Source organism: Octodon degus, unplaced genomic scaffold, assembly GCF_000260255.1.
Source record: "Octodon degus isolate 3935 unplaced genomic scaffold, OctDeg1.0 scaffold00048, whole genome shotgun sequence".
Taxonomy (NCBI): Eukaryota; Metazoa; Chordata; class Mammalia; order Rodentia; family Octodontidae; genus Octodon; species Octodon degus.
This window is the reverse complement of record NW_004524624.1, coordinates 3230672-3240225: the sequence shown is the minus strand read 5'-3', so window position 1 is coordinate 3240225 and position 9554 is coordinate 3230672. Positions and strand designations below refer to the sequence as shown.

General features: G+C 41.7%; 1 protein-coding gene across 2 annotated transcripts in view; it reads left to right on the top strand.

Annotated features, from left to right (window-relative positions):
* Positions 1–686: 686 nt before the first annotated feature.
* Positions 687–9554, top strand: part of Smad5 (SMAD family member 5) — a 46831-nt gene continuing 37963 nt past the window's right edge. Inside the window, exons 1-2 of one of the 2 annotated variants that reach the window (XM_023716562.1) lie at positions 687–792; positions 2275–2376. The gene's annotated coding sequence lies outside the window, so the exon portion shown is untranslated. The remainder of the gene's footprint in view (positions 793–2274; positions 2377–9554) is intronic. The other variant, XM_012515005.2, reaches the window with a different exon arrangement.

Genomic DNA, 9554 nt, shown 5'->3' with positions numbered 1-9554 from the left:
TGCTGACACTTTTGAGAATTTGGAGGGAAAGGCATGGAGAACAATGAACCTCAGTTACTGCAGAAGAGTCAAGCGAAGGGGTGAAAGACATTGCCCCCGGGCGGCCGCTCCGGGCCTGGCGGCCCCTCCGGCCGAGCCTGACCCGGGGGTCGCCCTTCCCCCAGGGTGTGGCAGTGTCTTGACAGACCCGGTCAGTGGCACTCGGGCAGCTGTACTAGGCTCCAAGACTGCGTTCACTAAGCAACTGTACTGAGTTCGGAGCCTCATTTTGCAACTACTTTTGCACAGAAGGAGGGCACTCTTCATTCAGATTTATATTACAAAATAAAGGAGCAGAACTATATCTGACGTTTTTATTTAGATTTTATGACAGAAAAATCTCCAATTGTCCATATCAAGGACAACTACTTTCTTTTATTACAACACGGGTTCATTTGGTGCGGGGCGCTCCCGGTTTCTAAAGCCAGGTCCCGCCGCTCTCAGGCCTGGCCGCGGACCGGAAGCCTCCAGCTGATCGGAAGTGGGGGTTTGCGGGCGCGTGGCCAAGCGCGGAGACTTTCTCCGGCTGCCAGCGCAGGGCGGCCCTTCGCTCGGCTCGCAGCGGTCACTCGGCTGTGACGCGCATGCGCCAACCCCACCGGGCGTCCTCCGAGGCTCCCTCCCCTCCCTCCGTCATCCGGGTCTTGGGCGAGCGGGAGCCGTGCGCGTGTCCAGCGGCCCAGCTGCTAATAAAGTTGCGGAGCTGGGAAGCGCAGCGACTGCGCCGGGAGAGCGCGCCCAGCCGGCCCGCGAGTGAGTGAAGGGCCCCGGGGCGGGCAAGCGGTGCCGCGGCCTATAGGTTTGGCCCGGACGCGGGTCGCCCTCCGACCCCAGCGGCTGCCCTCAGGCCGAGGCGGGGGCGTTCGGCCGCGGGCGGGGCGGAAGCGGCCCGGGGCCTGCGGGCGGGAGGTAGGCCCAGCCCTGGCCGGCCGGGTCCCAGCGGGCAGGGAAGGAGTGCCCGGCCGGCGGCCGAGGCCTCGCCTGAGGCGGGCCGCTGCTGGCCGCGTCCCAGCTCCTGGAGGGAGGCGTTCGGGACGTCCTCGAGGGGCTCCTTCCGCCCAGCTCCGGTCCAGTGGAGCAGTTTTTCTCCTGCCGCATCTAAGCACCACCCTCGCTACACACCCCTGATAGGATCGCTTGGCTGGGCCAAGTAGCTCGGTCTGCTGCAGCGCACAGCTGACCAATGAATCCGTGCGGCTGTCGCTTTGTGTTTCAAAGATAAGAACTCATGCTTATCAGTGGGAATGACACCGGGCAGTGGTGACCCGCTGCTGCACTCAGCTGGTACTAAGGTCGGGTTTCCACTTGCGATGTCAGTTTGCAGTTTTACAAGGATTTCTTCTGCTTCATGTACTTTTGACTGAGTTGCAAAGGAGAATGTCCAAGCAGTCTCTCCCCCCGCCGTCCGCCGTCCGCCCTCGGCCCCTTCGTGTTCCGATACTGTTCAGCTTTTTCCATACCAGTACTCAAATTCATATTCCAGGCTTTTTGTCCTCGACCACCCCATTTCCCCGCCTCCCTTTTCAGCTGCTGTTACTACGTGGAGTTTGGAACCTAGGCTTTGAAAACTCTCATATGGCGCCTGTCTAAAATCGGAGCATGCTTAGTAGCCAAAACATTTTGGTTGCAAAAAGAATTGGGGCGAAGGTAGTCGTGGCATTTGGAGATTTTCTCACCTTTCTAAGCAAAAGCTTTAACTCTGATTTTGATACCGGTATTGCAGAGTAGAATCTAGACCAGCCCGGAGGTGGGGAATCGAAACACCCTAAGCCAGATCTGTATCTTGATTATAAAGACGATGTTTCTTGACCTGCTGGAGGTTGGGGGAGTGGGTCAAATAGGGGAAACATTCCTGGATGTTCTAGCGTTTAAGTGGGTGTGGTGCTAAGTATATCTTGTTTATCTTTCTGTGGAAAAAAGTTTTAAAGTGTAGTTGAATTTGTCATATTATGCTGACAAATTAGTGCTGTTGGTTAGCACTACCAAAAATGTTCTATCTAGCAACAGTGGTTGTGGCTTGGTCTCCCTGAAGTCAAGAAAAGAAGGCAAAAAGAAAAAAGAAAAAGAAAAGGCACAAGTAATTTTTTTTTTCTTTTAGAATACAGTGCTTGAATTACCTTAGAATACCTAAGTTACTGCGGAGTCAGTTAACTTTAAGTTTTAAATTGAAAGCTGAAAGGCTGAACATTTTAGTCCCAGTAGATTTTAGTAACATTTCCAATATCTTTCTTTTAGGTGCCACTGTGGTAGTGTGCGATGAGGGGAAACAGTACTCTGAATATGACAGTTTCACATTTACTGATCTGAGTATCATGAAATTTGCATGTTCCAGATTCTGTAAGTAAAGATTTGTTTGCAGATCTCTTAAATTCTTTTACCTTTTTTGTTATTTTTTTCTCTAGTTGAATACAGAGCAACTCAGGAGAAAATTTAACAAAATTTAACCTTCGTAAAGATAATACATGTTACAGATTTTTAAAATTTAATTTTTGTGATTGCGTGATCACTGTAGTACCATCCTACTTTCTTTCCCTCTACATTGCTATCTCCTTAGCTCTTTCCATGTAACTGCTGTTACCACATAAGCTTCCTGGTGCATCTTTTTGTACTGTTTGCAGATCATAGCCAAAATACATAGGAAAAGTTAGATGAATGTTTTCTGATTTTTCTTCTTGATTTTTAAATGCATCCCTAGGATGGTTAGTTAAAAGGAGGTAGAGAGCAGTAAATTAAAAGAAGAATAAAATATTTTTCTAACTTCTGAACAGATCTAGTAGTATTATCTGCTTGTCTGGTTCACTGTGGTAGGCGCCAGAGAAATGGGTAGATTGATATGTGTTCCATTTCTTTTCCCTCAGGCAAAGTCAGCTATTAATTTCAGTGGGAGACTGTGGCAGAATGTTGTTACTAATGCGGTTTGAATCAGATTGTTGTTCACTGTCGGTTATGTAATGTGTTGCTGAGCGTATTATTAAAAGTTGCTTTCTGTAGCAAGGTAGAGAGGCAACTAAATGCTGCTTACCCCCTTCACTTGGTTTTAATCTTTGGCCGAACCTGAAGGCACATTATACTACAACCATAATTACACCTGGGCAGCCTGTTTCCTGTTTTCATCATGAACCCAAACATCATGATTTGCAGTGATGATCTTTTTGGTCCTTTGCGTTAAACAGAGGCAGTGTGTTTTTCTTCTCTACTGAAAACAAATTTGTAACGTGGTCAAATCAAAGCTTTTAATGTTTTGAAGACTAGGTAGTAGAATACCACCTCATATTTCTTAGTAAGTTACATTTAAATACCATATGAAAATCTATTTTATATATATTCTTTGTTTAATGTAAATTCCAATTTTTTTAGGGTTAACGCTTTGTGTGTGTGTGTGTGTGGCCAGCTCAGCCCACCCTGGGGGCCGGGCTAGCATGTGGTGCTGGGGATGGAACTGCAGTCCCTTGCATTTACCTAAGCTTGCCTAAGCAGGCGCTTTTGACCACTAAACTATTCACCAAACTATCTCGCCGGTCTTCAGTACTTTGTAGAATCTTTGAATTGAGAGCCTTTTTTGTTTGACTTATCAGTATTTATTATTTCCAGATGTATATGTTGGTTTAGGCAGTGAGACCCACGTTTGGGTGAATTTCTGAGCTGACTTGAACACACTTCAGGATGTAGGTGTCTTTTATCCCCTGGCTTATCAGTATGCTGTATTTTCTTTATTTCTAGAGAGAGGGTCTGTGTTCCTAGCCTTTTTCTTGTGTTAGGTAAAAAAGCACAAAGGTAGACCAAAATACTGTTTTCTTCAGATGTTGCAGGCATCTTATATTAGTTTACTCATAAGGACAAAGACATTGGAAAAGATTCCCTTTTATTAGGGACATTAATATTAATAGCTTGAGTAATGAGTTTGTATCCAGTAGTCTGAATGTTCTGAAGAAAAAAGGACCAACTCTATGTCTGGTCCTGTGCCTACAAGGTAAGACCGAAGAAAGCTGGAGTGGATAGATATACTGTGCTTTCCAACCAAAGAAGATGATGCAGGACCCACAGAGCTGATGTATGTATTTTTATACATTGTTTTGGAAGGAACAATTCTTTATTAAGATATTTCTCCATGAAACTGTAATTTAAATGCACTTTTGGAAGGTAGTTAGTATACGTTTTTAAATAGGCTTTTTTCTTGAGTCTTTTGGGGCTCCAATCTTTGCCTGTGATATGTCTATAATTTAGAGCTTGGTGCTCTATGAAATTAGAAATGGTTTGGTCTTTTGGTAGTGACATTTTTAGCTGGATTTCCCCTTTTGATTTCCATGTATGTTGTTTTGTTATACTGAAAGTAATAGAAAAATATCCAGTATCACCTTTGTACTTTTCTCTGAGCATAGCAACAGTTGGCTCGGGAGGAGGTTTCCAGTTTTTCACATTTAACCATGATCTCAGAATATGGCTGGTGCTTTCAAGGCAAGTTTTGTTTCGTTCATTTTGTTTTCATGATATGTTGAGATCTGCCTACCATCGTATCTAGTAGGCTATATAACTTGAGATCTAGTTATTCTGGTTTTTGTGTTCCAAGGAAGAGAGGGTACTATAGAAATATTAAAAACATCTTTTTCTCTCTGCTTATTCACATCTTTCTGCCCTTGTATGTGTGTGTCTAGTTAACTCATTGACCATTTGCCATTCTTTGGAATTGAGTATGTATTATTAGGTAAATAATGACTAAAGCTGAATAGGTGCCCAGACCTATTTACACTATTCTTCTAAGCAGGGGCACATGAGGTAACTGAGGAACATCTTCACAGTACATTGGAATTTGTAGGGTGTATATTGGTTAGGTCTTTGTGCTCCAAGGACACATTTTAAAGTAATGGTTTGGAATTTGGGTTTTGATAGTTTTGTAATTTAAAGGGAAGAACTGAGAAAATCGACCAACTCCACGTCTGATCCTGTGCTTACAAGCCAGTACAAGAATGCTCAGATACTTATGGTAGCATTGTAGGAAATCTTGCAGGCTCTGTGGGGGTGAGCAATACATCTAGATCAGGCACTGCTTAATTAGAGAATTTAGAGGAGGAGGTAAACCTTAAAGAGTGATTAAAAACTATGAAATGAAAGTCTAGATATGAGAGATGAAAAAAGTAGACTTGGGTAGACGCAATATGTGAGATTCTGATGTGAGAAGTGTCAGAAATCATGTGTTCACCTCCTGGGTGGCTTTAAAATCCAGTATGAAAACTTTTGATGTCTTTAGAGTGTGGGAAAAACAGTAATGTAAGTATTTCTCTAGTAAAATAATTTGGATGCCCATGTGATTATGTCCTCTCTACCTTCCTTATACATAGCCCATAAGGAATAGAATGGGAGTGGCTGGAGAGCTGTGAGCAATTTTTTTTTCTTTTCTGGCTGCAATCTTGGCTTTGGCGTATAAATTCTGTAGTCACAGTATGCCTGGATTTACAGTTGTTTTGATGGATGTGGTGGGTCTTTATTCTTGCTGATTACTATTGAGATTAGCATCACAAGGGAAGAGTGTTTTTTTAAAAAGCCTTACCCTGGCTAACTCTCTAGAAATTTACCTTTGGGAATGTTCTCTGTCTACTTATTTGTCTGCCTGCCTGCCTACTTACCTACCTGCCTGTGTATGCAAGCAGATTTCTTCCATTATAGATGATGCTGGGCTTCTCAGTTCCTATTGTGTAACTTGAGATTCCTGTTGAAAATATGGAAAGTAAGGTGCTGCTTCTTAGCCTAATGAATCTGAATCACTAGGAATGATTCTGAGAGACTGTTTCATCAAAACTCCCACTTATAATTCTTTTATTCAGGTGTTTACTTAGATTGTGGTAGGTCATGACTCATATGGACCTTCATTTGCATGGGATGATGTGCTCAGGAGATTTTCTTTTGGCTAATGGTGTTGGGGAAAGTTGGGCGATTGGTTTGCTTGCCTTTTTGTTTTGGTTTGACACCGTAGGAGATATTGAGGCAGAAAGTAAAGGAATTGTTTCTGAAAATTTGTTTTAAAGTCTGCTCAGTGGATTAAAGCACCTGCTCAGTGGATTAAAGCACCTACAAGCAGGAGCAGGGGGTTGGGGTGGGGGGTGGGGGCGGTTGATACCTGGTCTGCCATGCCGGCCCCACCCCCTGGGGCGCACTGAGATAGGAGTTGAGACTAGGCATGGTGGCGTGCACCTGTAATCCCAGCTCTTAGAAAGCTGTAAGCAGGCAGATCATTACGAGTCTGGTCTAGTAGTGAGACCCTGAACATCCTGTAGACCCTTCCCTAAAAATACAAAATAAATAAATAAAGTAAAATTCAGGAGAACTGAACATAGAAAAAGGTCAGTTTTGGGGCTGGGGAGCAAGGGCCTGAATTCAATCCCCGGTTCCGGAAAAAAAAAAAAAATAAGATGTCTGGGTGTGAGATATATGTTTATTAGAGGGGGGTGAGGTTAAGAGTGGTTCATATGTATTTATGGGTTGATTAGGATGATGTCCTGTTTCAGTAGTTTGCTGATCAGGATGGCCTACTTCAGTAAAGAGCAGCACTTCTGGGTATATGCTATTAATGTGATTTCATTTGAAGCCGTTGTTAAACTTAGCCACACTTTATTTGTAAATCTAATGTGTATACAACTTAACTTGATTCTTAGCTTACTTTAGTTTTATGACCCTTTCCCAGGTTAGTTGGTGAAAAAGCCCATTTCTTCCAGGCTGATACCTTGAAATCATTGTTGACTTCTCTTTGTTCATACACCCACTTCACTTCCATCAGGAATCCTATTGACTTTCCTTTCTGCTTCTTGCCACCCTAGTGTTATCATCCTGATCTAAGTCATTATTATCCCTTGCCTAGATTACTTGAGCTCTGAACTGGTCCCCTTTTTACTTCACTCCTGGCCCTATGCTCACTATCCTCCAGTGTCAGCCTTGTGAGTGCTTAAAGCCTGAATAATTCTGGCTAATATTAATAATATATATTAGCTAATCTTGTGTTTCCTTCTAGAGCTCATTAGGGAGTCCATGTTTTACTTACATTAAAATTGAGTATGCTTATCTTAGCCAGCCTGACCAGTCTAGCTCTCTTACCTCTTTGACCCCATTTTATACCTTCTTTTCCTTTATTCTTACTGATCTTCCAGTTCCTTGAGTTTATCAGGTAAGCTGACTTTAGGATCTGTGCACTACCTGTTGCATTTGGATGTAATTGCTCTCCTCTAGTTATCTGTCTGGCTTACTCTGTTCATTTATTTTTTTAAATTTTGATTCATTTGCACCTTCTTAATGAGGCCTAACCTACTCATATCATTAATTTATTTTTGTATTTTTTTTTTAGGAGAGGGTCTACAGGGTGTTCAGGGTCTCACTACTAGATCAGACTTGTAGTGATCCATCTGTTCACAGCCTCCCAAGAGCTGGGATTACAGGCGTGTGCCACCATGGCCAGTCTCAGTTGCCATCTCAGTGCACCCCTGGGGGTGGGGCCGACACAGCAGGCCCAGGGATTGAACCCCAGCCCTTGCACCTGCTTGCAGGCGTTTTAATCCACTGACCTATTCCACTCATATTATTTAAAATATTTTTTCCCCAGCACTACTCATCTGTGTTACCCTATTTTATTTTTCTTCATAGCAGGTTTTTACCTAGTAAGCATGATATAACACTTATTGTATTTTGCTGCTTTCCTCCTCTGGAATGTAAGCCACATGAGGACAAGGATTTTGTGCCTTTTGTTCACTTTTTAAAATTTACTTTTATATTTCTAGATTCTAGAATACTACCTTAATGAACATTGAATTTACTATTAGTAATTTTGTTTCATTTTTAATTTAGTAAATGAACAATATCTACTGAGTATTGAATGACTGCCTTGAATGAAGTTAGCACCTCACTTCAGTGGTGGATGCTACTAGCTCTTACAGATTAGATTCTAGTGGAAGAGGTAAACCAGGTAAATGAACTAAGTATTACAATTTGATTAATGTAATGAAAGAAGTGAACACAATATTGAATTAGAAAAAAAACATTGAATTAGATATTGAAGAAAACCTACTTTCATCAGTTTGGGGGGTAGGCCCTGGAACGTTAGCAATAGTTGAGACCTGAAAGAGATTCCTGAATAGGGCTTAAGAAAGTGTTGAGAAAAAGCACACTAAGAAGTGCTATATAATCTGAATTAGATGCTCCTGTTGTCCCTTTCTGTTCCATGATGCCTCTATCCTCATTGTATTCCCATATGGAATATAGTTTTGTGTATGTTGTGCTATATTACTCTGTGAAGGGAGATTCTGTACCATTTACATTTTTTGTTGTCCTTACTGCTTATATAGTAACTTTGTACTGGCTGTAGAAAAAGGCATAACCACTTGTTTCTTCACTGTTGATTAGTGACCAGACTATATAACTATGACTTAAGTTCTGATAAGTTCACAAATATATCACAATATCTAGTAGATAATAGGTGTCTATTAGATAATAAATGTTTAAGAACCTGTGGATATTTATGACAGCCATTTCAGTGAATGCCATGTCCTTTGAGAAGTAGTTCTCTACTATATCATAATCAGTTCTTTTTTTCCCTGTTGACTTGCCTAGAATACTTTAGTTATAAAGTATTTGCTGCTAATTTCTGATTGCGTTTTCTTACATTTCTTTATTTTTTTATTTATAAATTTATTGGATACAGGGTCTCACTACATAGTTCAGACTCATAGAGATCCTCCTGTTTCAGCTTTCCCAGTGCTAAGATTACAGGCATGTACCACCATGCCCAGTTCTAGGCCAGTACAGTATGCCATACTGGGGATTGAACTCAGGTCTTTGCTTACCAGGCATGCACTAAGATGGCTGAGCTAACTTCCAAGCCCTGAGTTTTCTTAGTTTCTACCTCCACATTTCTATAACCTTAAATATAACAGAGGGAATTCTTTCAAAGTATGAATGACACTTTATAATGTGAACCCCCTCTGTAATAAGGATTTCAATATGTCTGGGGCATAGCTGCACTTTAATTTAAAAGACAGTATTTTTCTCTTTCTTTAAAAAGAAATACTTGTTTATTTTTAAAAAGTACAGAATTATATGAAGCAGAAGAACTATACCTAAGTCCACCGCCCAAGCTCCTTTCACAAGTTCTTTATATATGTCCCCTTTTACTTACTAAACAAATCGTTATTGAACATATGTATCACTAGGTATATAGTACATATGTTCAATAACATTTGTTTAATAAGTAGAATGGGACGTGCATAAATGGCTTTTCTTGGAAGTTACATTCATATATGACAGATTATGTAGATAAATGTATAAGTATTAGGTGTGGTAAGTGCTACAAAGTAGAAATGTGGGATACAGTGAATGTATATTGAGAAATCATTAGGATGACTTCCTGAAGAAGAGATGCTGAGCTGAAGAAAAAGTATATATGTATGTGTGAGAAAGTGAGGGGGGGGGTGAGGAGAGGAGGGAGAGAGGGAGAAGGAGATGGAGAGGGAGAGAGGGCAGGAGGGAGAGAGGTTTTT